Below are 27,430 nucleotides of genomic sequence, written 5' to 3'. Positions count from 1 at the left end.
TTTCATAATTTCTAATACCGCTACAGGATCTTTATTTTTCTTGTTATAGACACCAAGTCTGGCAACAACCCTCACTGCTTTTTGTTGCCCAAGTCGTCGTGCCAAAAATGTTTCTGCTCTGGAGTTGTCAAAAAAACAAAAACAGTTGCTTAACAGTCCAGAACCGACTCATTATCTAGATATTCTCTTATTTTCTCTAACAGTCTACAACTGCATCTCTTATTGTTCTGTGAGATGACCCTTACTTTGTAATACAACCTTTGTCAGCCCCTCTAAACAATTTTTATTTCTTCTTAACTAGATCTTTTTTTTAGTTCCACACTATTTTTAAGCTCCACTTTCATTTTATCCCACTCACTAGCTATATAACGGAGTACTTTTGATCTTCCCTAATACCTCCCAGATCATATCCAATCCAAATTCCTTAAATTTCCCTATTTTAACAGGTAGGTGGGGAAGTGCCAGTGTATCATCTTTATCAGTAGTATAGTTAGGGTGAGAGGGGCAACTGCCCCACGTATAAAGTGTTGTGTGGAAGGGTGCAGATCTAAGTGCAATAAGCCAATCACCGTTTACTACAGTGAAGTGCTTTTTTTTATGCTCTTCACTTGAGTTGAGGGGGTGGGGTGCGGATTCACAGTAACGGCCCAGGGCTCTAACTGAACCAGCTACGCTTCGGATATTTACTTCTTTATCTTGTCATATGATCTGAAATAACTATTAGATGTGTATCAAAGTTCTGAAGTAAACGGGCATGTTATGTGAAATATAATTTTGTCAAGTCTAGCCCAGGAATTCTAACTTGTGGAATAATAAGCAAATTCTATTAAAGTTTCTTACTGAATTTACACCTTTCGCACCAAATATCTTTACTTCTTCAGAAATTAACCCTCTTTGGTTATATTTTCCCTTGTAGCCCCCCCCCCCCCAAAATACATCCTCATTGTTGCAAATCATGTTCCTGTCACCACCTACAAGTAATATTCCTTGCTGAAAGCAGATTATTTCTCCTAGATTTTTGTTTTTCTCTCGCTCTCTCTACTGGAGGTCCACTAGCAATTAAGCTAAGTATTCCTCATTTCCTTTACCCCTAATATTTTGCAGAATATCCACCTGGAATTCCCTTATCAAATTCACATGCTTAATTCTTCCCAAATTTTTCCTGTAGCAATACTTGCACTTTGCATTTCTTTATAAGTATTCTTTCTTTTATGGTTATACCTGTGAGACCATTCATATTTCAAAATATAGAAGGTGTTGCCATTATGGTAAAAAGTCATTATTCCTACCAATTATATATGCCAGCTTTTTTAAATGTCTATTTCCAACTTTGTATACATGCAACCATTAGTATCTGGCAGGTTAATCCTTTATACACACATTATATACATACACACATATATATATATATATATATATATATACACACACACACATATATAATTTCCCCTTAACATTCAAACTGGTCACATTTTACAAGTCTGTTTTAGTAAAAACCCTCAAAAACAAACTCCCAGAACCTGTTAACTTAATACATACATTTATTTATTTATTTTACATTTGTTGACCGGGCTAGTCTGGCTGGATACATGTCCATTTTCAGCAGAGGCCCGAGGAGAAAAGCTCCACTATATACTGGTACATTACATAAAAAAACATTACTATAAGATACAACTTATAAGGATTAATGAACTAATTGAATGTAGGATATTAACAATACAGAAGCATTTTTACAGAAGTGTACAGTTCTTAAATTACATCATTTTTACAGAATATGTATAATACTTAAAATACTAAATACTGAGTAGAATTCCTAATCCCATGTTATTAGGAAAAGCAGGAGGAGTAATTTTGAAAAGAAAGAAAGAGGTAGCATATACAAAGGTCTATACTATATAGTATTGACAGTTATGATAATACATTTGTGCCAGGGCACCAGTTCTAAGAAATAGAATTGCACAGCAGGGAGCAAACATTTGTGCCAAATAGGTGCTAATACAAGCCCTAATAAAATTGAAACCGAGGTTATCCATGCTAAGATGCATATTACTGGTGTCTATTCTTTATCTTTCTCTCCCTGTGTAAAAACTACTTGCATACTTGTCAAAAATCAACTTTTAGCCTTGAAGAAATCATTTTTTTTAATTGCCTTATCAGTTTGCCTCCATGGAAAAGTAAGAGAAAAAGGAAAAACGATCCTCTGTTGAAGCCTGAAAGACAAGCTGAAACATTTATTGCTAAAGTAAAACTTTGTTATAGTCGATGTTCTCATATTTACTTGTTTCCACTTAAAATGCGTTATTAGATTATGGCAAGGGTCTTAATCCAGGTATTCACCTATGCAAACTTGAGAAAACCTACCAGCTCTACATATATTATGATCTATGCACTTCTGCATTCTAACCCCCACCTCAACACCACAAGATTACAGCCTATTAACTTAAACATGCTTTTGTTCATTTTTTTTTTCTTTTTACACTGTAATGCCTACATTTCTTAATTCCAAAAAAAAAAAAAAAAAATACAGGAGAAAAAGGCACTTTAACTTAATCAAATTTAAGAACTAAAAATACTGCACTATAAAATACAGCAATTTATATTGTGAAAAGCTTCATATAAATACTGTTAAATTGTTTTACTTAGTTACCTTTCTTCTCTCTCCCCTCAGAGTCCTTCCAAACAATGAAACTTGTGAGGAAAGTACAGTTGTGTACACCTACCATAAATGTAGATGTTCGAGTGTCTTCACTGTTGCAGTCATAACTGTAGGGTGCTCCTGCCGGCAGGCAGCCCGAGGTCGGCCAGAATCCCAAAGTCTGGGTCCGGCGTCGGCTGTATAAGCTAGTATCCTGACGTCAGTACGCCTTGGTACATAGCCCTCAGCCAACGCCATCTTCTCCAGCCTTTCTTGCCCTAGATGTCAGAAGTCCCCAACAAATCAAAAATGAATCCAACAAGGAAACACAAATACACCACAAATAAGAGAAAAAGAGGGGATAGGAGGGAGGAACCCGACTGCAACAGTGAAGACACTCGAACATCTACATTTATGGTAGGTGTACACAACTGTACTATGTTCTTCGTGTTTCACTGTTGCAGTCATAACTGTAGGGTGGAATCCCAAAGCAGTGTAGAGGGGAGGAGGCTTTAGATAGAAGAAGGGAGGCAAGAATACCCTGCAAGACAGCAGAGGCAAAGCCTGCCCTAGACTTAGAAAACAAGGGAGATTGTAGTGCTTGGAAAAGTATGCACAGAACTCCAAGTGGCAGCTTCCAAGATATCCTTGGTAGGGACTCCTCTGAGGAAAGCTGTAGAAGTAGCAGCTGCTCTAGTAGAATGACTTCTAATGGTCCCTGGAAACTGTTTCCCATGATGAGTGTAACAAAATCTGATTCCATAAGCAATCCATTTGGAAATAGTTTGTTTAGAAATAGGTTTTCCAAGAGAACTGGAGGCAAAGGAAACAAACAATTGGTTAGACTTTCTGAAATCTTTAGTCTTGTCCAAGTAAAATCGTAACTGCCTGTGCACATCCAATGAATGCAAAATCCTTTCACCTTTATTTTGAGGATTTGGAAAGAAAGTAGGAAGGTGAATTGTCTGATTTAAAGCCACTTTCGAAATCACCTTAGGCATGAAAGTAGGATTGGTCCTCAAGGATACTCTGTCCTGATGGAAAATAAGGTATGGTTCCACAGCCATGAGAGCTTGCAACTCTGAGACCCTTCTGGCAGAGGTCAATGCTAGCAAAAGAACAGTCTTCCAGGATAGAAACTTAATATCTGAAGATGCAGCAGGCTCAAAAGGAGGCAAAGTAAGTTTTTCTAAAACATAATTAAGATCCCAGGCAGGGACAGGAGGGGTCCTAGGAGGCCACAAATTTTTAGCCCCTCTCAAGAACTGCTTCACCAAAGGATGTGAAAAAACAGGAGGATCAGAACTGTAATGCGCAGAGATAGCAGAAGCATGTATCTTAATGGAAGAAAAAGAAAGTCCTTTAGATAAAAGTTCCGAAAGGTAAAGCAAAATAGAGGAAAGATCAGGAACCTGAGGAACAGAGCCTCGGCCCTGCATCCAAATAGAAAACCTCTTCCATTTAGAGGCATAGGATTTCCTAGTGCTAGGCCGTCTAGCTTCCAAAAGAACATCCAAAACTTGTTTGGGAAGACTAGAGGAAATCAAATTCCTTTGAAGAGCCAAGCTGCCAGGCAAAGGGTCTTGAGATTGGAATGTAGTAACTGACCCTGATGCTGGGACAGAAGCGAAGGGTTCAGTGGGAGAATCCAAGGAGGCCCCGAGAACAGGAGCTTTAAGGTTGGATACCAAAACTGTCAAGGCCAATTTGGAGCAATCAAGATGAGGAACTTGGGCTTGTCCTGTTTTATCTTCAGTAGTACTCGAGGCAGTAGAGGAAGAGGAGGGAAGGCATATGCTGAAAGGCTTCTCCAGCTGAAGGACAGGGCACATCCACTCTCCATGCTGTTTTGTGGAAGGACCTGGTGCAAAAGCGAGGCAGCTGATGATTGAGATGGGATGCAAACAGATCTATCTGGGGACATCCCCAAACTGCAGTAATCCTGTTGAACAAGTTGGTGTCTAGCATCCATTCGTGAGGATCTGAAATGTTTCTGCTCAGGCTGTCTGCTAAGAGATTCTGTTTCCCTGGAATGAATTGAGCCTGGAGATGGATTCAGATTTAGAGCTGTGTCCCATAAACCCATAGCTAGTCTGCAAAGGGGGTATGAATGAGAACCCCCCTGCTTGTTGATGTACCACATGACCGTGGTGTTGTCTGTGCGAATTAGCAGAGGCCCTGGTTGTAAAAGGTTTTTGAAGGCTAAAAGGGCATTTTGAACTGCCAACATTTCCTTCAGATTGATGTGCCAGTGAAGATGGTCCTTTGTCCAGGTTCCCTGCTGGCAATTGTCTAGAAAGTGTGCCCCCCAAGCATAATCCGAGGCGTCCGTGGTCAGGATTTGAGTAGGTTGAGGGAGACGAAAAGGTTTTCCTTCGTTTAAAGTGCAAGCCCTGGACCACCAGAGGAACTCCTTCTGGAGGCAGGGGATCAGAGGAATCAGAATATCCAGATCGTGGTAATGCTGTGACCATACACTTTTCAGATACCATTGAAGCTTTCTCATGTGAAGCCTTGCGTTTGGAATCAACAGAATGCAGGAAGCCATGTAGCCCAGAGCCTGCAGGAATTTCCTTGCAGTGAGCGGAGATAGAGTTGCCAAGGTGGTGAAAGTAGAAGCCAGCTGAGTTTGTTTTTCTGGAGTGAGGTAGGCCCTTTGTAAGGTTGTATTTAACAGGGCTCCCAAGAATACCATTTGTTGAGAAGGGATCAAATGTGACTTTTTTATGTTCACTGAGAATTCCAGTAGTAGGAGAAGACGTTGAACAAAGTCCAGATGTTGAAGCAGAAGATCTTTGCTGTCTGCCTGAATAAGGCAGTCGTCCAAATAGGGGTAAATCTGGATCCCCTGAAGTCTGCAGTAAGCCACTACTGGTGCCAGGCACTTGGTGAAGACTCTGGGCAGTAGATAAACCAAAGGGCAGAACAGAGAATTGAAAGTGCCTCGAACCTGCCTTGAACCTGAGGAATTTCCTGCGTTCTTGTCTGATAGGGATATGCAAATAGGCTTCCTTTAAGTCCAATGTCACCATCCAGGCGTCCTGAGAGAGCATTGGAATTAGCTGTTGCAGAGTAAGCATCTTGAACTTTGGAATTTCCAAAAGATGTTTAACACAGAAAGGTCCAGAATAGGTCTCCATGAGTTTTGTTTTCTGGGAACCAGAAACAGCCTTGAATAAAACCCTTTTCCCATTTCCGAGAGTGGAACAGGCTCTATGGCTCTCATGGCCAGAAGAGCATCCACTTGAGTTAAGGCCTCTGACCATTGAAGTTTTGGCAGATCTGGCCAACCGTGAGTCCTTGGCAAAGTGTGAAAGTGGAACCTGTAACCTTTTAAAATCACGTCCAATACCCATCTGTCCTGGGTAATATGAGTCCAATTTCTGTAAAAAAGAGACAGTTTTCCTCCGAGAGGGCGCCCAGGTGAAGGGGTCCTGAAGCCCAACCGAGAGAGTCATTGAGTTTGCTTTCTTTGAGATTGGGATCTGTCTTCTCCCCTTCTAGGTGAAGAAGCAGTCCATTGTCTAGATCTGTAAGAGGTCTGACCTTGACCACGACCTCTGGACCGTCTATATCTTCCCCTTTGAGGCCTGTCAGACGTGGGAAAGGACCAATTTTTTGAGGGCCAATTCCTGGAAAATCTAGGAGGCTGAACTTGCAAGAAATCTTTTACAGTCTGCATGGATTTTGCCTTTTCTTCCATCTTTTTAATAACTTCCTCAGCCTTAGAACCAAAAAGAACATCTTGTTGAACAGGGGCATCTAATAACTTAGCCTTAACCTGTTCAGGTAAACTTTGTTCACGAAGCCAGGCATGTCTCCTAATCACAGTACCAGAGGCAGCAGCCCTGCAAGAAGCATCCAAAGCATCAAAACCACAATGTAAGCTATGCTTGTTAACCTGTTCAGTAGCATGCAAAACATCCTGAAGTTCCTTATCCTCTGCACAAGGAGGATGGGAAGCAAGCTTTTGCTTTAAAACAGACAAAAGAAATTGCTGATATTTAAACATATGAAACTGGCAATTTAAAGCCCTTACAGACAGGGTAGCAGAAGTATATACCTTTTTGCCCCACCTGTCTAAAGCACGAGAATCCTTCTCAGAGGGAATAGGATTTTTAGAAGAAGCAGCCTTAGCAGCCTTAGAGCCCTGAGAAATAGTTTCAGGATCTGCAGAAGGGTTTTTAAATAAAAATAAATGAGAGTCAGGAACCCTATAAAATCTATCAGGCTTAGAAGGAGCAGGAGGCATGGAATCAGGATTCAAATTAGCCTCAGAAAAAGCATCATCTACAATGTCTAAGACAGGAGGGATAGCTAAAGGCCTATGCTGAGGAAGAAGAAGAAATTCTCTAAGCCTCTTTTTGGAAGCAGAATATTCCTGTCCTTCCCAATGAAAATGTTCCCTCATCTCATGCAAGGTTTCCCCAAAAGAAAAATCCTCAGGCGGAGAGGCCGAGGGCAAAGAATCCTCAGCATCCGAATCCTCATAAGGGGGAAAGGAATAGTCCTGATCAGAGGAAGAAACAGAGGATACAGAGGCCTGGTCAGAGGAATCCAGAGTAACATCCTGTCGAGGCCTTTTCTCAGGAGGGGGGTGAGAACTCCTAATCATTGTAAGCAAATCTTCAGCCATCCTCAATAATTGTTTTTGTGTCTTGGGAGTGGATTCAGAAGCAGCTTGAGCTGAAACTTTAGACTTAGTAGGAGTCTTTGTCTTTGCCTTTGAAATAGTGATATGAGTAGGCCTGAAAACCCCCTCAGAAGCCGGTACCTGCACAGCGGTTCCGGACCCATCTGAAGGAGCGATGTCCGACAACAACCAAATACGCTGTTCGAAAATCGCCAACCAACGTTTTGCGAGCTGCTTTCCACCGCACGGCAAGAAAGACTGGAGAAGATGGCGTCGGCTGAGGGTTATGTACCAAGGCGTACTGACGTCAGGATACTAGCTTATACAGCCGACGCCGGACCCAGACTTTGGGATTCTGGCCGACCTCGGGCTGCCTGCCGGCAGGAGCACCCTACAGTTATGACTGCAACAGTGAAACACGAAGAACATTTAATCATTTCTCTCACTTCAATAATGTCAACGGAAGTCCACTCTTTCCACTTATTCTAATACAGCTGGATTTCAAAACTGCGAGTGATGCTTTGCAGTCTCAAATTTATTCAGTAATTTCCATGTTGCTTATCTTTTTCCTGTTCATCTCCATCTCCCAACTCCATATTCCTGTTCAGTTCTATGGAACTCCTGATTCTTTTGGTCAACTCCTGTGCTTCTCTCTCTCAAGCATTTTCCTTTGGAGCAGTGGAAAAGGTTTCACTGGCAAAGTCTCTCTCCATGTGTCATATCACCTTCTGCTTGAAGACTCTTTGTTGGGAAAAACTTTTGGAACTCCTCCGCAGCTTGTTCTGCATCAAAAAATGACACGGACTCTCCAGGACAAAATATTCAGAAGACAGCTGGATACAGCAGCTTGAATCTTCCACCTGTGTCTGGACATTCCAGGACAATTGGAATAAGTTTATTTCTCTTCTGCCTGGTGTGCAGTGAATAATTTTCAACAAACACTCTGTCTTACCACCGCAGTTTTGTCAGATCAACTATTTCTTCTGATAGTTTTGCATCTTAACTAATAAAAAGTATTGGCTGCCTTCTCATGGCCACATTTTGGAGCATACAGCTGGTGTGCCCTTTAACAGTTCCAAGTCTGTACCTTCTCTCTGTGGTATAGCAGAAAATCTCATCTTCCCCAAGTGCACTGTACTCAAATTCAAGCATTTTTTGAAACATCTCTTCTTGAGCAGTTTCACATTCAGCCGGCCTTTTCTTCATTTCAACCTCTGATTTTTGCATTTTTATCAGTTCATCTGGATATGTTTAAAGGTTCTTCCATTTTTTTCCAGCCATTTATCTGAGTTGAGCTACTCCAGCAGCTCTGAGCACATTTGACTTATTTTTCTTCCAAACAACTGGAAGCCATGTCTTGCACCAAAGCTGGAGCTTGAACAGCTTTTTGCTGAACAGCTGCAGGATTCTTCATAGTCCGTGTTTTCACCAACATTTTTAGTTAATTTTCTTACAGGCTCTTAGTTTCTTCTTTACAGGAATCCAAGCAGTGGACTTACTAGTTAGTAACTGAATTTTACTTAAGGTGATACTGTTACTGGCCATTGTCTCTGTTTCTATTTTCACATGGGGAGAGCTGAAATTAAGGTTTTGATCAGTGTGAAGCCTTTTTAGAAGTCCTGTTGTCTAGAGTTTTCGATGAATTGGAGAGCCCTTTTGCTATGAAGCAAGTACATCCTGTGAGGTAAACTGTAAAGACTGCCTGGGCCATATGAAATAAAAGGGGGACCAAGTGCCGTCTGGGCTAGAAAAGAGTCACCAGCAAGAATTTTGGCTTGTCCTCAATTTTCATAAGAACCTTGGAAATTAGAGGTAGAGGAAGGAATGCGTAAAGGAATGTTCTCTCTTCTGGGGGGAGAGAGCGACATGGTGTCCATTTTCCAAGCTTCTGGACATGGAATCCTGGAACAAAACGTGAACTGCCTGTTCTTACTGGAGGCAAAAAGCTTCATCTATGGAGTACCCCAGTAATGGGCAACCTGCAGGAAGACACCTCTGTTTAGCATCTACTCAGGAGGGTGTACTTGGGATCTTTTCAAATAATTTGCTACTGAATTGTTCTCTGAAGGAATGCAAACTGCTAACAAGGATATGTTGTCCTGAATGGCTATGTAGCAAATAGTCACGGTCTGCAAATGAAGTAAGATAGTGTCTCATCTCAGTTATGTGATACGCAACTGTGGTATAGTCTCTATAAATATTTGTTTAGGCCGGGAGACCAGAGGTGATGCAAGGACTACCCAGCTAAAATTAATGCCATTTCCCGGATATTTATGATTCTTCCTACCCTTGGACCATACACTCAACTTCCAGATTCATAGCGCAAGCTCCACAAGCCAGGTCAGACCATCTGTGTAAAACTCTTGGCAAGGGGATGGAACCAGAAAGGGCACTCAGACAGTGATATCTGGTTGCTCCATCAATGAAACTCGCACCTAATGAATGGCAAGATGTGACATGGGAAGCTCAGAGGATGTTTGTGTCAATCGATTTGTGATATCACAGAATCTTCTTCATATAGAGCTTAGCCCAAGGAATCATTAGAAGAGTGGATGCCATAAATCCCAGCGATGTGGAGATCTCTCTTGCTAAGGTCATATCTAGATTAAGAGGTTGGAAGTACTCCTTTAGGATCACCACTTTGTGCTGAGGAAGAAAGGCAGTCACTGACACAGAACTGAGCCTGCAACCAAGAACTCCAGATCCTGGAAGGGAACAAGAATGGATTTTTGGAAGTATAAGGTAAACTCCTGAAAGAGAAAGTTTTTTTGTAAAGCTGAGGTCCTGATTGAGCTTGCCACTCATAGGAACCTGCAGAAAGCAACAACTGGGGCTAAGGCAATTTGTGAAAACTTTCAGTGTAGTGGAAAATACAAAGGGCAAAGCACAAAATGAAAATGATATTCCAAAACAGACATTAAAAAACTTTGTGATCTATAAAAATTGGGATAAGAAGATGCACATCTGTTATTTCCAAAGATTGAAAAATAACAGCTTATGATAAGTGATTTATGCATTAAGTATATTTGGTCTTGATGGTTTTTACATTTATGTTAGTTTATTCTTATTTCAATTTATATATTATCTTATATTAATGTATTTTAACAGTTTCTGATCATGTGATTTTACAGAGTATATAAAGTTGTCACAAGATGTGTTCAAGTTGTCTGACTAAGTCTGACGAAAGCGCTTACTTGCATTGTTGTTGTACAATAAATTTCTGGTTCCTGGACGTTGCCTTTGCTTTTAGTGTTTAGTTTTCAGTTTTTTAGTTTATGTCCAAGGATAACAAGAAATCTTGATGCAGAACCGTGTGAAGAGAAGACTACAATGTAACCATTTTAAATTTTTGAATTATCAGAAATAGAGAAGGGACAAAATCCAGAATGAGTCTATTTTTTCTTTCTTTCCTGGGGTCCATGAATAGAACAGTACAGTTTTGTACCTACCATAAATGTAGATGTCCGACAGGTATGCATCTGCAGTCATCACATATGGGTTGTCCTGCCTCAGGCAGCCCTTCGGTCGGCCGGATTCCAAAGTCTGGGTCCGGCGTCGGCTGATGTCGCACTTTCCCCGACGTCAGAGCGCCTGGGGTATAAAAGCATCAGCCGACGCCATCTTCCTCAGTTTTTCTTGCCCCAGATGCCCTCTAAGGAAGGCTAAATTTGGAGAGATGCATTAAAAATCCAAACATGCACAGTAATATAAAAACAAATACACCATAATAGATCACCCCAGCTAGCTATAAGAGGGGTAAGTACCCAAGAAATACCACAGAGGGGAAGGAGGGAGGGTAAACCTGACTGCAGATCCCTACCTATCGGACATCTACATTTATGGTAGGTACAAAACTGTACTATGTCCTTCAAGGATGCATCTGCAATCATCACATATGGGTAGAATACCATAGCCAATCTGGGGGTGGAGGAACTATGTAAAGGATGGCTGTGGAGGTGGCTGTGGCTCTCGTGGAATGAGGTCTAATGTTAGCTGGCACAGTTTTTCCATGAAAGGAGTAACAAAAACAAATGCAATTCCCTATCCATTTTGAAATTGTCTGTTTGGAAATTGCTTTTCCTTGTGTACCAGCAGCATATGCTACCAACAGCTGGTCAGTTTTTCTGTAACCTTTAGTTCTGTCCAAGTAGTAGCGCAACTGTCTGTGTATGTCCAGGGTGTGCAGAAGTTTCTCCCCTTTGTTTTGTGGATTTGGAAAGAAGGTAGGCAAGTGAATAGCTTGGTTTAATGAGACCCTGGATACCACCTTTGGCATAAATGTAGGATTGGTTCTCAATGAAACTCTGTCCTGATGAAAAATAAGAAATGGCTGTACTGCCATAAGGGCTTGTAACTCAGATACTTTTCTTGCTGAGGTTATGGCCAGAAGGAAAGCAGTCTTCCAAGACAGGAACTGCAGTTCTGCAGATGCTGCTGGTTCAAAGGGAGGCAGTGTTAGTTTTTCCAACACGAAGTCAAGGTCCCAAGTAGGTAGAGGTGGTTTCCTTGGAGGATTGATGTTTTTGATTCCTCTTAGAAACTGTCTTAGGAGTGGATCAAAGAAGACAGGTGATCAGTATTGTACTCTGCTGAAATTGCTGAAGCATGAATTTTAATGGAAGAGTAAGACAGACCATTGTGGAACATTTCTGCCAAGTATTCCAGGATATGTGCCATGGTCATCACTGTCGCATCTAGGCCCTTTGTGGTGTTCCAAATGTGAAATCTTTTCCATTTTGCTGAATATGCCTTTCTTGTGGAAGGCCGGCGAGCTTCCATAATAATATCTTTCACTCTCTGGGATAGCTTATCCTGAGGCGGAGTCGAGGTATTTTCCAGGCTGTTAGTTGCAAGGTTTTCAGGTTGGAATGCAGAGTTTTGTAATTGTGCTGTCAGTAGAAGTGGCCATAGAGGAAGAGGCCATGGTTTTGTGCATGACATGCTCTTTAACAGTGGGTACCAGTGCTGTCTTGGCCAGTCCGGAGCTATCAGAATCACTTTTGGCTGCTCTGTCCTGATCTTCAGTAAAACCTTGGTCATTAATGGGAGAGGTGGAAATGCATACACTGTTAGAGTTCTCCAGCTGAAAGACAGGGCGTCCACTTTCCATGCTTGTGGGTGGTATGTCCCTGAGCAGAATTTCTTCAGTTGATGATTGTGGGGGGAGGCAAAAAGATCTGTCCGGCCTCCCCCATGATTGTGTTATCTGTAAAAAGATGTCCGGGTGCAGCATCCATTCATGTGCATCCATGATATTTCTGCTTAAGCTGTCCGCCAGTATATTGTCTTTCCCTGGCACAAACTGGGATTGTAGCTGTATATTGAGCTTCAAGGAAAGTTCCCATAGATTCATTGCCAGCCTGCAAAGAGGATAGGAATGGGTGCCTCCTTGCTTGTTTATGTACCACATAACTGTGGTGTTGTCTGTCCTTATTAGCAGATGGCCTTGATGCAGAAAGGGTTTGAAGGCTTCGACTGCATGTATCACTGCCGGCATTTCCTTTTGGTTTATGTGCATGCGTAGCTCTTTTTGTGAGCATAGACCTTGAATGCATCTGCCCTCCAAGTGCGCTCCCCATCCATGGTCTGAAGCGTCTGTTGCAATGGTTTGGCTGGCTATTGGTTTGCTGAAAGGCAGACCCCTGTTTGACTGGCTTGCTTGAGCCCAACCACAGAAATTCCTTTTGAAGGCATGGAATGAGTGGTATCAAAGTTTCCAGGCTGTGACTGTGCTGAGTCCAAAAACTCCTTAGGTACCATTGTAGTTTCCTCATATGTAGTCTTGCTTGCGGAATCAGAAGGATGCAAGAAGCCATGTAACCCAGGACCTGCAGGATTTTCCTTGCAGTCAGCTGGGTTTGTCTTGTCAGATTTTTGAAGTAATCTGGTAGTTGACTGTTTTTCTTCTGTGAGGAAGGCCATTTGGGTGGTTGTATCTAGATTTGCACCCAGAAAGGTTATTCTTTGGGATGGAACAAGTCTTGATTTGTGAAAGTGGACTGTATATCCCAAGGCCTGAAGTAGGTGGATGGCATAATTCAAGTGTTTTACCAAAGTTTGTTGGCTGTCCGCTTGTATAAGGCAGTCGTCCAGATATGGGTATATTTGAATCCCCTGAAGTCTGCAGTGTGCCATTACTGATGCCAGGCATTTCGTGAATACTCTGGGCGCAGTAGATAAGCCAAAGGGCAATGCTGAGAATTGATAATGCTCTGACCCTGCAAGAAATCTGAGGTGTCTTCTGCAACTTTGTCTGATAGGGATATGCAGGTATGCCTCCTTGAGGTCTAGAGTTACCAGCCAAGACCCCTTGCCCAGCATGGGAAGGAGCTGCTGTAGTCTCAGCATTTTGAACTTTGGCACAATGAGATAAGTATTCAGTGTGGACAAGTCGAGAATAGGCCTCCATTGTTTTTCTTTTCTTGGAACAAGGAATAGTCTGGAATAAAATCCTTGGCCTTGTTCTGAAAGAGGAACCTTTTCTATAGCTTTCATTTGCATTAAGCTGGAAATATGTTTCAAAGCCTCTGCCTTTTGATTCGGTGGTAGGTCTGGCATGCCTTTTCTTTTGGTAATGTGTGGAAATGGAACCTGTATCCTTTGTCTATTATTTGTAGTGTCCATTTGTCCCTTGTAATACTGTGCCAATTTTCTGAGAATAAAGAAAGCTTTCCGCCCAAAGGTGCTTCCAATTGAGCCCTGGTTGGCGGTGTCAAAGTAAAGTCATTGAGCCTGTCCTTGTGCAGCAGTTGAAGGTCCTGCATTACCTCTCTGGTTGGGAGGTTGTCATTGACGTCCTCTGTAGGAGCCTCTAGCTTGCCCTCTACCTCTGGCATGCCTGTTCTTGCCTCTCTGAAACCTCTGTGTGTCTGGAAAGGACCAATTCTTGGAAGGCCAATTCCTGCTGAATCTTGGTGGTTGTACTTGGAGAACATCTTTGACTGTTTGTACGGATTTAGCCTTTTCTTCAAATTTCTTTAGGACCTCCTGAGTCGTGGAGCCAAATAACTTTTGCTTTTCCAGTGGAGCATCCAGCAGCTTTGCTTTAACATGGTCTGGCAGAGATTGTTCCTTTAGCCAAGCATGCCTACGTATGACTGCGCCAGTCATAGCTGACCTATATGAAGCTTCCAATGCATCATAACCACATTGCAAGATATGGTTGCTAACCTGTTGTGAGTTATGTACCAGATCCTGAAGTGACTTGCGGTCTAGGGGGTCAGCAGAGTGGGCCTTGTAAAGGTAAAGATGTGAGCCCGGGACCCTGTAGTACCTATCGGGTTTGGCAGGAGCCAGAGGGAGAGAATCAGGGATTGTGCTAGAGTCAGAGTACACATCATCAATGACATTCAAAACAGGAGGAACAGCTAAAGGTCTATGCCGAGGCAAATGTAAAAAGGTCCTTAATCTTTTCCTGGAATCAGAGAATTCCTGGCCCTGCCATTGGAAATGCGCTCTCATAGTGTGTAGTGTCTCCCCAAAGGAAAACTCTTCAGGAGGGGAGGCCGAGGGAATAGATTCCTTTGAATCAGAATCCTCGTAGGCCGAAAAAAACTCCTCCTGGTGGTCCGAGAGAGTAGCGCCATCAGAGGCCTCATCTGAGAAGTGGGGATCAGAGGGCTCAACCCTGGGCCTTTTGTCTGGAGGAGGTTGAGAGCCCCTGTCTGGATGAGGTTGAGAACCCCTAATTAAGGAGATAAGATCCTCTGCTAAGCTGAGAATCTGTGAACCAGTAGAGGGTCCCTGAGGAATAACCTTGGGAGGGAAAGCTTTTGAGAGTTTAGCAGCTTTAGCCCTGGAGAATGCCTTAATGGACATGGATGCAGGAGGCCTGGCTGCACCACGTGCTAGTGTAGATTTGTCTAAAGGAATGGTGTCGGAAGGTTCCAGGACACCAGTTTCTGTTGGAAATTCAATAACAGACTCAGCCGGGGCCTCCGGGACCGAGGTAGTCGGTTGAGCAGTTTCGGTAATTGGAAGTACCAAGGACTCTGTTTCAGCCGAGACAGAGACACTCGCGGTAGGCCTGGCCGTGGTTTCAGCCAAAACCGCGGCCCGCGTGTGTCGGTCCTTGTCCTTCCGTTTCTTAATTAAATGTGAAATTGGAGTCTCCGACGGCATCTTATACGAAAAACTAGCCCCAAAAAATTCCTCTGCAAACTCCGCCCGTCTAAGAGTGCGTCGGTTGAAGGAAGCACAGGCTGAACAGGCCGAGACATCGTGGTCTGGGCCTGGAAATCCTTATGAGGTATTTGTTTCCCACAAGTTAAACAATTATTAACTTTATCTGACATCGGCTGAGGCAAGAAAGAGTCCCCAACGGGGTACTTAGCTTTTTGAAGTCTTCGGTAGCTGAATTACAGGAGCTGGCCGACCGGCACTTGCGAACTGCTTCTGCTTTGGGCACCACGCGACAAGAAAGACTGAGGAAGATGGCGTTGGCTGATGCTTTTATACCCCAGGCGCTCTGACGTCAGGGAAAGTGCGACATCAGCCGACGCCGGACCCAGACTTTGGAATCCGGCCGACCGAAGGGCTGCCTGAGGCAGGACAACCCATATGTGATGACTGCAGATGCATCCTTGAAGGACATCCTCTCTTTCTGATGAGGAGGTACTGATTAAACAATTTCTGCAAAACTGGAAGAATTAAACTGAGTTGGCTTGATGTAACAGGGGGAATGCCTGACCTGTATTGAAGAGAAAACCATGACATCCTGTAACCATTTTTAATTACTGAAAGAACCCAATGGGCTTTTGACTATTAATTCCCAAACTGGAAAGGATAGGGAGAGTTTGTTTGACACACAGGTTAGTAGTAGACAGGTTGGGGGGGGGGGTGAGGGAGAAACAGTGAAGTTGGTTTGTCAGGAAATAGGGAAGTTTGCACCACTTAAATTTCTGTTTGGATTTATGTTGGGATAGCTGTTTTGAGAATCTTTTTCCATTTGTTGAGGCATTTTGTTCTTTATGAATAAAGAGACCAGCTTTACAGCAACTGTTTCTTTGAAACATGGACTCAGAAGAGCTAACAGAAGGGTTTAAAGTCTTACATAATTCTGACTCTGCCTTGAATGCTTTTGGTGATGTCAGCAGTGGGACCAAAAAAAGAGTATCTCTAGCCGGAAGGGTACCCAAGATTTTAGATTTAACATCCTCAGGAAGAGACTGGAGCCTAAGCCATGAAATTCTCATCAAAACAGAACCAGTGTGAGCTGCATTCAGTACAACGCTTAGCTACCAAGGGAGCAGACTTCTGTAAATAGACAGCATAAAATTTGATTTCTGAATCAGGCATATCAGATAAAAGTTTACCAAGGCCCCCAAACAAAGACAACAGTCACTAGGTTATGTCCTTCTAAGAACATAAAAGGCCACAACTAAGGGGGTTATAAACCTTTTTTCCATAGCTGTCAATAGCCCTATCTTTATCATTAAACATTGTATTTGTAGAAGAGAGGAGTTTAGTAGACTTATCAGATTCCATGGAAATGGCAGCAGAGTCAGACAAGGTGTTCTTATACAAAAAGAATATGAGAGTCGATCTTTATAAAATCTGTCAGACTTCTTGGGGGCTAGAGGTTGGATACATGGTTCACAGAAGCAACGACAAAGGTATCTTGCACAGCCTTATGGACTGAAAGGACGGCATGTGTTTTTTTTTGCATGTCTGACACCAGTTTGCCTTTCTGCTGAAGCTGTTGCATCACCCTTTAGTACTGTATCTCAGAATGAAAGTTCCTCCCAAAGGAGATTCTAGGGACTCCACAGGAGAGTGGATTATGAGTAAGCCAATGTATCCCCCCTCACAGAATCACAGCCTTCCTCCTCTGAAGAGGTACTTCTCTGTCTTCAGAGGTAAGGCTTGAAAGACCAAAGCTTAAAAGCCCTTGAGAAAATTCATACCATTCCTCTTGGGAATCCTTGACAGCCATGTGTTTGTGGTAAACTTAGTCTTCTGCTTTTTCTTGGAGAGAAGAGGAGCTTGCACAAACGAGGAGGTTTCGACCTCTGATGTACCTCAGTGAGGGAACCCAGTACATACCCTCTGAGAATCAGAGGAATGCCTACAGGTCCCTTGGAAATAATCAGCCCCAGTTCCCCACTCATGGCAGAGACAGCAATCTAATTGGCTGGGGTGTACATGCGAACGGCCAGTACCTTGTTAGCTTCCTTTGGCTTTTGCTAAAAAAGAAGAAGCCATTTGGACAGTCAGAGGTCTCAGACAAACAGGAGATCTCTAGTCCTAATGGGCAGCTGAAGCATCAGATTTTTTCTTTTTTAGGCTGAGGGACACATTAGTATCCACTTTAACATGTGCAAACAGTCTCTGACTTTCAAGATACACTTTAAGGAAAGAAAAAATGGCACCTGTGGGTCTTGGGGACAAAGGACTGGAAAACAGAACAATTTCTATAATCATGACTGGCTCCTTGGCAAAAGATAATACATATGGTTCTCTTTACAAGATATTTGCTTCCATGATCACATTTCTCTTCTTGTTTGACATGAAAAAGGCTTAATTTTAGTAAATAAAAAAAGAGGAAGTTTCCCCAACGGGGATACTTAATTGCTGTAGGCAAATGGAACCAGCAATAATTCTATCTGCATGTTTCTAATAGATGGATAAGAAGTACATCAGTATACCATTTTAGCTTTGTGGCACAATGCCAACATATACATGAACAAGGATTAAAAAATAAGTCACCCTAACGTTCCATCTGTGTTGTCCATTTGCATTTATTCTTGACATATGGGGTTGGGTTCTGACACGGGAACCAACTTGTCCATTACTACAGCTCACGCAAGCAAAAAACTCTCTAGCGTCACCTCTAACCCACAATCCCGGTGTTACCTCAGATCAAGTTTGGAGATTAGAAGGAAAGGGTAAAGATTAGGAAGCCTTTAAGAAGACTATCTACTATGCCCTAAAGACTACAATAAGATGAGAACACAGTCCATTCCACAAAAAAGATCTTCAAAGGACAGGTGATAGGAGAGAGGGGAGTCAAGGAATAAGTGATCATGAACACCACAGATGGATTATAATAGTAAGTGCATAACTGCTTTATCTGATGTTGTCAATTTTCATTTTATCCTTGACATCTGGGGCAGTCCCCCAGCTACCTTAGACCTTGGGAGTACTCATGAAAGGATATTCCTGAGCACCACTGAACCAAAGGATGCTCTTCCCCTAGAGACCAAATCCAATTTGCAATGAGAAATAAAGGTATGGGGAGAAGCCCAAGCTGCTGCTGCACATACATCCATTGAAGCTCTAGATCGGAAAACTGCTGAAGTGGCTACATACCTTGTAGAATGTGCCTTAACAGGCCCTGGAAAATCAATTTTCTTTATATTACAAATGAAGGACATACAATCCTTTAGCCATCTGACTAAAGTCACTGACTGGTTTACCAAACCTTGCACTGGAAAAGGAAAGGAATAGTCAGATTTTCTTGCGTCTTTTGTTCTGTGAAGATAAGCGCAATTGTCTGTTGACATCCAACAAATGTAGACAGTATTCACCTTCATTAGAAAAATTTGAAAATACTGGTAAATAGTCTGATATTAGACTGACACCATCTTTGGTAGAAAGGTGGGGCTTTGTCCAAAAGGAAACTATCTTTATGAAAAATCAGATAAGGTGGTCTACAGGACAAGGCTTGGAAGTTCTGAAATCCTCCCAGCAGAGGTTATTGCCACCAAAAATAATGTTTTTTAAGACAAATACTTCAGATCACAGTCTGTGGATGGTTCAAAGGTAGAATGCATAATGGATTGTAACATTAGGTTAAGATTCCAAGGGGGAGAAGGATCTTTAAAAGGAGGTTTCGACAAGTGTTCCTTTCAAAAATGACAAAGTCTGAGGCGCGAAGGAACGTTCTTCCAAACCATTATGAAATTTGAAATTGCTGCAACTTGTACTCTTATAGTACATGGGAAAGCTCTTACACTGGAGAGAGAGAGAGAGAGAGAGAGAGAGAGAGACTAAGAAATCGAATGCATTTTCAATAGATGCAGTAAAAGGGTCAATATCCCGGTCATAAGATCAGACTAAATTTCTTCCGCTTACTAGTAAACAGCTTATGGTTGGAAGACGTATGAGAAGCTAAGAATTTGGTACACCGGGGAAGAAAGGTAAACTCACCTGGCAATTAATGGAACTGGAGGAAAGTACAGTTTTGTACCTACCATAAATGTAGATGTCCGAACTGGATAGCATCTGCAGTCATAACAACTGGGTTGTCCTGTCGTCAGGCAGCCCTTCGGTCGGCCGGATTCCAAAGTCTGGGTCCGGCTTCGGCTGATGTCGCACTTCACCCGACGTCATCTCTGCTGGTCTTCGGGTATAAAGGCATCAGCTGACGCCATTTTCCTCAGTGTTTCTTGCCCCAGATGCCAGTTGCCCTCTTGGAAGGCTAAATTTTGGATAAATGCCAATGTTTCCAAAAAGATAGAAGGCAAACACAAAAAATAAGCATGTATGTACACATATATAAACAAATACACCATAAGAGACTCCCCCTCCCCAGCTAGCTATTAGGAGGATAAATACCCTAGGAGTACCACAGAGGGGAAGGAGGGAGGGTAATCCTGACTGCAGATGCTATCCAGTTCGGACATCTACATTTATGGTAGGTACAAAACTGTACTATGTCCTTCATGGATGCATCTGCAGTCATAACAACTGGGTAGAATACCACAGCCAACTAGGGGAGGAGGAAGATAAAATTATGGTGTGGTTAGGATCCCTTGCAATACAGCAGAGGCAAACCCTGCTCGGGATCTAGAATATAGAGGTAAATTATAATGCTTGGCAAATGTATGCACGGAGGTCCAAGTAGCCGCCTCAATAATGTCCTTGGTTGCCACTCCTCGTAAGAAAGCTGTGGTAGTGGCTGTAGCCCTTGTAGAATGAGGCCTTATGTTCTGTGAAATTGGTTTTCCATGGAAGGAGTAACAAAATCTTATGCAATTTCCTATCCATTTGGAGATTGTCTGTTTGGAAATTGCTTTTCCTTCCCTCCCTGTTGCATAGGCTACCAAAAGCTGGTCAGTTTTTCTGTTACTTTTGGTTCTGTCCAGGTAGTAGCGTAGCTGTCTATGTACGTCCAAGGTATGCAGCATTCTTTCCCTCTGTTTTGTGGATTGGGAAAGAAGGTAGGTAGGTGGATTGCCTGGTTTAAAGACACTCTGGATACCACCTTAGGCATAAATGTAGGATTAGTTCTCATGGACACCCTATCTTTATGGAAGATTAGGAAGGGTTGTACTGCCATTAAGGCCTGTAGTTCAAACCCTCCTTGCTGAGGTAATTGCCAGTAGGAAAGCAGTTTTCCATGATAGGTGCTGTAGATCTGCTGTTGCTGCTGGTTCGAACGGAGGGAGTGTCAACTTTTCTAGCACAAAGTTAAAGTCCCATGCTGGTAATGGTGGTTTCCTTGGAGGTTTTACATTCTTGATCCCTCTGAGGAACTGCCTGAGTAGAGGATGTGAAAAGACAGGTGGATCAAAGTTGTATTCTGCTGAAATAGCTGATGCATGTATCTTGATGGAGGAATAGGACAGGCCTGTATGTAAAAGCTCTGCCAAGTACTCCAGAATGTTTGCAATATCTATATTCGACACATCTTTTCCTCTTTCAGTACTCCAAATGACAAACCTTTTCCATTTTCCTGCATAGTTCCTTCTTGTTGAAGGTCTGCGGGCTTCAAGGATAATGTCTTTAACCCTTTGGGAAAGATCTGGCTTAGTTGTTGCTATGTGATGTTCCAGGCAGTCAGTTGCAAAGTTTTTAGGTTTGGATGCATGATGCTGTAGTTGTTCTGAGTTAACATCAAAGGCATCAGGGATATTGACCACATTTTCTCCCGAGACATGCTCCTCAGCAATGGGTACCAGTGTTGTCTTGGCCAGTTCGGAGCTATCAGGATTATCCTTGGACGTTCCTCTTTGATTTTCAGTAATACCTTGTGTATCAAGGGAAGAGGTGGAAATGCATATGCTGTCAGACCTGTCCAGCTGAAGGAAAGAGAATCCACCTTCCATGCAAGTGGGTGGAATGTCCTTGTGCAGAATTTTTTGAGCTGGTGATTGAGAGGGGAAGCGAATAGATCTATTTGTGGCATTCCCCATTTCTTTGTGATGGTCTTGAAGATGTCTGGGTGTAGCATCCATTCGTGAGCATCCGAGGTGGTTCTGCTTAACATGTCTGCTAGGGTGTTCTCTTTTCCCGGTACAAATATTGCCTGTAACTGGATGTTGTAGCGGAGAGCCAGATTTCAAAGGTCCAAAGTCATTCTGCATAGGGAGTATGAATGAGTGCCTCCCTGTTTGTTGATGTACCACATGACTGTGGTGTTGTCTGTCCTTATCATCAAATGGCCTTCTTTGAGGAATGGTCTGAATTTTTGGATTGCCAGTTTTACTGCCAGCATTTCTTTTTGGTTTATGTGCAGGTGCAGCTGGTCCTGAGTCCACAATCCTTGTACGCATTTGTCCAGCATGTGCTACCACCATCCTAGGTCTGAGGCGTCTGTTGTGATGGTTTGGCTTGTTCGAAACTTGTGGAAGGGTAGGCCTGGGTTTGACTGGCATGCTTGGGCCCACCAGAGGAATTCCTGTTTTAGGCATGGGATTAATGGTATTTCTGCTTCTAGGCTGTGCCTGTGTTGAAACCATAAATTCTTTAGGTACCACTGTAGTTTTCTCATATGCAGTCTGGCATGTGGGACCAAGATTATGCATGATGCCATGAAGCCCAAGGCCTGCAGAACTTTTCTTGCTGTTAGTTTGTTCTGTCTTGTTAATGCCAAGAAGTAAAGAGGAGTTCTTTTGTTTTTCTGCAGTTAGGAATGCCATTTGTTTTACTGTGTCCAATTCCGCACCCAAGAATGTTCTTGTCTGGGATGGTATCAGCCTTGACTTTTGTAAGTTGACTGTGTATCCCAGGGCTTGTAGCAAGTAAATGACCCTTTGTAAATCTGTTGTCAGCTTGCTTTTGTTGTCCGCTTGTAGCAGGCAGTCGTCCAGGTATGGATAAATTTGGATTCCCTGTAGTCTGCAGTGAGCGATTACCGATGCCAGGCATTTTGTGAATACTCTGGGCGCAGTAGATAAGCCAAAGGGCAATGCTGAGAATTGATAATGCTCTGATCCTGCAAGAAATCTGAGGTATCTTCTGCAATTGGGTCGAATGGGGACGTGCAGGTATGCCTCCTTGAGATCTAGAGTTACCAGAAAACACTTCTTGCCCAGCATGGGAAGAAGTTGCTGTAGGGTCAGCATTTTGAATTTTGGGACAATGATATATGTGTTTAAGATGGACAGGTCGAGAATAGGCCTCCAACTTTTCTCTTTTCTTGGTACTAGGAAGAGTCTGGAGTAGAATCCTTTGCCCTGTTCTGTTATTGGTACTCTTTCCACAGCTCTCATCTTGGATAAATTCGTTATCTGCTGTAGAGCTTCTATTTTTTGATTTGGAGGCAGGTTTGGCATTCCTCTTTTTACTGGCAAGGTGTGGAAGTGGAACCGGTAGCCTTGGTCTATGGTTTGCAAAATCCACTTGTCTTTTGTGATATAGTGCCAATTTTTCGAAAATAAGGCTAACTTTCCGCCTAATGGTGCTGCTATTTGCTCCCTGGTAGGCGGAGTTAGAGTCAAGTCACTGTGATTGTCCTGTTGCAGTGGCAGTGGTTGTGTCTGTGCCTCTGTTATTACCTTGCCACTGTAGTCCTCTGTAGGCACCTCCTCTGGATTGATTTCTGCCTCTGGATCGTCTGTTTCTGCCCCTTTGGGATCTTGTGGAGTCAGGAAAGGACCAATTTTGGCAGGCCAGTTCCTGCTAAACCTGGGGGCTGAACCTGTAAGAAATCTTTAACTGTTTGTACAGATTTTGCCTTTTCTTCCATTTTCTTCATTACCTGCTGGGCAGGTGTACCAAATAAACTGGCCTTATCCATGGGAGCATCTAATAGCTTTGCTTTAACATGACCTGTTCTTTCAGCCATGCATGTCTTCTTATCACTGTGCCAGTCATGGCTGATCTAAATGAAGCCTCCAGTGCATCATAGCCACATTTTAAGGAATGGTTACTAACTTGTTGTATGTTATTTACCATTTCTAATACATATTTCTTGTCTAAAGATTCATCAGAGGATACTTTTTTAGTTAACTGATCAAGCATAAACTCTTGGTATTGGATCATGTGAAATTGACAGTTTAAAGCTCTAGCTGAGAGAGTAGCAGAGGTGTAAACTTTTTTCCCCCATCTGTCTAAGGACCTGGATTCCCTTTCTGAAGGAATAGGGTTTTTTGCTGTGGTCGAGGCTACTGTCTTAGGCCCCTGGGAAATAGTTTCGGGGTCTGCCAGAGGGGCCTTGTATAGGTGGTGATGAGTGTCAGGTACCCTGTAATATCTATCAGGTTTGGCAGGGGCTGGAGGTAAAGAATCAGGAGCAGTGCAGACATCATTAAATGCGTCATCCACAACAGGTAAAACAGGAGGTATAGCTAAGGGCCTATGTTGTGGTAAGTGTAGAAAAGTCCTAAGCCTTTTTCTTGAGTCTGAGAAATCTTGTCCCTGCCATTGGAATTGTTCTCTCATGGCATGCAAGGTTTCCCCAAAGGAAAATTCCTCTGGTGGAGAGGCAGCTGGAATGGATTCTTCAGCATCGGAGTCTTCATAAGTAGAAAAAGGGTCCTCTGGCTGTTCTGAAATGTCAGAGTCATCCATGAGAAGCCTCAGAGGACACTGGCTCGGGGCTCTGTCCTAGGTCTCTTTCAGGGGCTGAGAGGCCCTGTCTGGGTGAGATTGGGATCCCCTAATTAAGGATATTAAATCTTCTGCCAGAGTAAGCATTTGTGAACTAGAAGTGGGCCTGTGTGAGGGAGGTTTAACAGGCACTGACTTAGCAGATTTGGCTGCTTTGGCCCTGGCAAAGGCCTTGATAGACATGGCTACAGAGGGTCTAGCAGCACCACGTGCTGGGGTAGAGACATCCAAAGGGATGGTGTCTGATAAATCAGTAGAAACCACGGTTGTAGGCAAAATTTCTGAGGCCGATTCAGGTAAGGTAGCAGGAGCCTCAGTAGTAGCCATGGATTCGCTGGAGATTGACCAGTTTTCTCGGTTTCAGCGAAACAGAGACACTCAAGCTTGCTTCACCGTGGTTTCGCCGAAACCACGGACCGCGAGTGTCGGTCTTTTTTCTTCGCTTTTAATAATTTGGGTAGTCGGAGGATCCGACGGCATAATGTACGCAAAGTCTGAGCCGAAAAACTGTTCAGCAAACTCCGACGGCCTTAGCGTCGTCGGTTGAAGAAGCGCAGGCCGAACAGGCTGCTACGCCGTGGTCTGGGCCTAAGCAAGGCAAACAGTAAGAGTGGAAATCTTTATGAGGTATTTGTTTCCCACAAGTTAAACAGTTATTGACTTTTTCTGACATCGGCTGAGGCAAGAAAGAGTCCCCAACGGGTACTTAGCTTTTAGAAGTCTTCAAGTAGTATTCGGTAGTAGTAATCTCTGGATCTGACCGACCGGCACTTGCGAACAGCTTCGCTTCGGCGCCACGCGGCAAGAAAGACTGAGGAAAATGGCGTCGGCTGATACCTTTATACCCGAAGACCAGCAGAGATGACGTCGGGTGAAGTGCGACATCAGCCGAAGCCGGACCCAGACTTTGGAATCCGGCCGACCGAAGGGCTGCTTGACGACAGGACAACCCAGTTGTTATGACTGCAGATGCATCCATGAAGGACATCCATGCTGTCATGTTGAGGTTCAGAATGTCTAGATGAACTAGTCCGTTTGGATGTGACAGAAGGTCTGGAGCCAGGTCCAGAGTCCAAGGTTGTTCATCAGATAAGGCCAAAGAAAGGGGAACCATATTTGTCAAAGACAGTAAGGTGAAATGGGAATTACTTTGATCTTCAGAGTGCTTTCTGTATAAAATTTTGGAATTTGGAATTAGAGATACCAGTGGGGAAAGGCATAAAGTAGTCCGGGGGAGCCAACTGTGGAGAAGAGGATCTCTCTTGGTGAATTCCCTGGATGGGGAATCAAGACAAAGTAGTTGCTGCCCTTGCAGTTTAGGGTAGAGGCGAACAGGTCACAGCAAGGTTGGCCCTACCGATGGAAAATCCTTCCCATCACTTTTGTATTAAGAAACCACTCATGCGGCTGGAGAATACATCTGTTCAGTTTGTCTGCTATCACACTGGTAACTCCCCAGAATATGCGTTGCTATCAGAAAGCGGATGGAAGAGATTGTCCACTGTCACACAGAGTGCTTCTCGACAAAGATTTGGTTCCTCCCTGTTTGTTGATGTACCAAACTACAGACATATTTGTCTGAACTGCAATTGCTCCCACAAGAGGAGCGGTTTGAAAGAATTGCAACACTAGAAGCACCACTCAGTTCCATAACATTAATATGGAAGTTGGCCTCTGAGGGGAGCAAAGTGCCTTGGACAGTCTTGCCCAGACTATGCCCCCCATCCCATCTGGGAAGTGTCTGTGGTCACTATGGCCTTGGGTTCAGGAATGGCAAAGGGGTGGCCATGGAGAATGTCTATGGAGTGAATCCACCAAGCGAGGAGATGCTACAAGGTGCAGGGATGGCACTGAAAAAAATGGAGTCTACTTCTACACCTCAAGAGCAGACAGGAAAGATACTGCCCTGGGAGTCTCCAGATCTGAAAGAACCAAAGAACTCAGGGTAATCACTGGTTCTGAAGGGAGAGTGATGCAACTGGCACCACACGACTCAAAGCTGAGAACTCTGAAACCTCAGAGGAGGTCAGAGGAGTAGTAATTAGGTGCAAAAGGTGATTTGACACTCAAACTTGCAGAGGGTCAGGGCCAAAGGAAATCCTGTTAAACCCCTCGCCCAAATGAATTTTATTTTCCAGTCTCTCCACATCCAGTTCTGTAAGGCTTTTGGTGGAAGGGACTGACATTACAGATGGCGATTTAGGCCCCTGTAGGAAAACATCAGGAAGTTCACCTACAAAGTGATTAACAGAGGGGGAAGTAGGTTGTCTTGGGCAAAAATCTTTTTGTACTGTATCATTGCTTGGCACTGTAGTAGATGGTCCCGATGAAGAGCCAGTAAGTACAGCTGTGTACACTTACCATAAATGTAGATGTTAAAGTGTATTCACTGTTGCAGTCATCACATTTGGGTTATCGGCTTGCAGTAGCCCTCAGTCGGCCTGATTATCAAAGTCTTGGGTCCTGCGTCAGTTGCTGTCTCATCTTCCATGCCGTCAGGTAGTCAGGGGTATAAAGCATGCAGCCGATGCCATTATATCAGTTTTTCTTGCCCCAAATGTCAGGTGCCCCTATAATGGGAAGCAATTATATACAAGGTTGCACCTCCAACAAAAAAGCAAATACACCAAAAATCTTTAAGCATAGAAAACAAGAATAGAGGTATAGTCAATAGAAGTTAGGGGGCTGGAGGGAGGGTAACCAGGACTGCAACAGTGAATACACTCGAACATCTACATTTATGCAAGTGTATACAACTTACTATGTTCTTCGTGTTTCAATGTTGCAGTCATCACATTTGGGTAGATTCCCAAAGCTAAGAATGGGAGGAGGTGATTAGCATTAGGGCCAGCTATAAAGCCCTGCAAGACTGCAGTGGCAAAACCAGCTCTGGATTTAGAAAAAAATTGGCAAGTGGTAATGCTCGGTGAAGGTGTGTACAGCACTCCAGGTAGCAGCTTCTAGGAAGTCCTTGATAGGGACAACTCAGAAAGGCTGTAGAGGTAGATGCGGCCCTGGTTGAAATGTGGTCTAATCCCCTATGGGGTAGGTTCTCCATGGTGCTTATAGCAGAAATTAATGCAGTGGCCTATCCACTTAGAAATGGTTTGCTTAGAAATGGCCTTCCCCTCCGCCCCTGCAGCAAATGTGACCAGCAGCTGTTCAGATTTCCTGAGAGCTTTAGTCCTGTTAAAGTAAAATCCGAGTTGTCTGTGCATGTCCAATGAGTGTAGTTTCGTTCCACCTTATTCTCTGGATTAGAAAAGAAGGCTGGCAAATGAATGGACTGATTACGGGCCACACTAGATACCACCTTGGGCATGGAGGGATTGGTCCTGAGGGACACCCTGTCCGCATGAAAGATGATGAACGGCTCCAATGCCATG

General features: G+C 43.4%; 1 protein-coding gene across 1 annotated transcript in view; it reads right to left on the bottom strand.

The window, feature by feature from the left end:
• Nucleotides 1–27,430, bottom strand: part of DGCR8 (DGCR8 microprocessor complex subunit) — a gene marked incomplete in the record, with an annotated part of 1,139,047 nt that overhangs the window by 637,039 nt on the left and 474,578 nt on the right.

The sequence above is a fragment of the Protopterus annectens genome, chromosome 4.part0 (genome assembly GCF_019279795.1).
Source record: "Protopterus annectens isolate FY-2018-M chromosome 4.part0, PAN1.0, whole genome shotgun sequence".
Taxonomy (NCBI): Eukaryota; Metazoa; Chordata; order Ceratodontiformes; family Protopteridae; genus Protopterus; species Protopterus annectens.
Note: the sequence above shows the minus strand (reverse complement) of the source record. Positions and strands in the feature narration are given on the sequence as shown.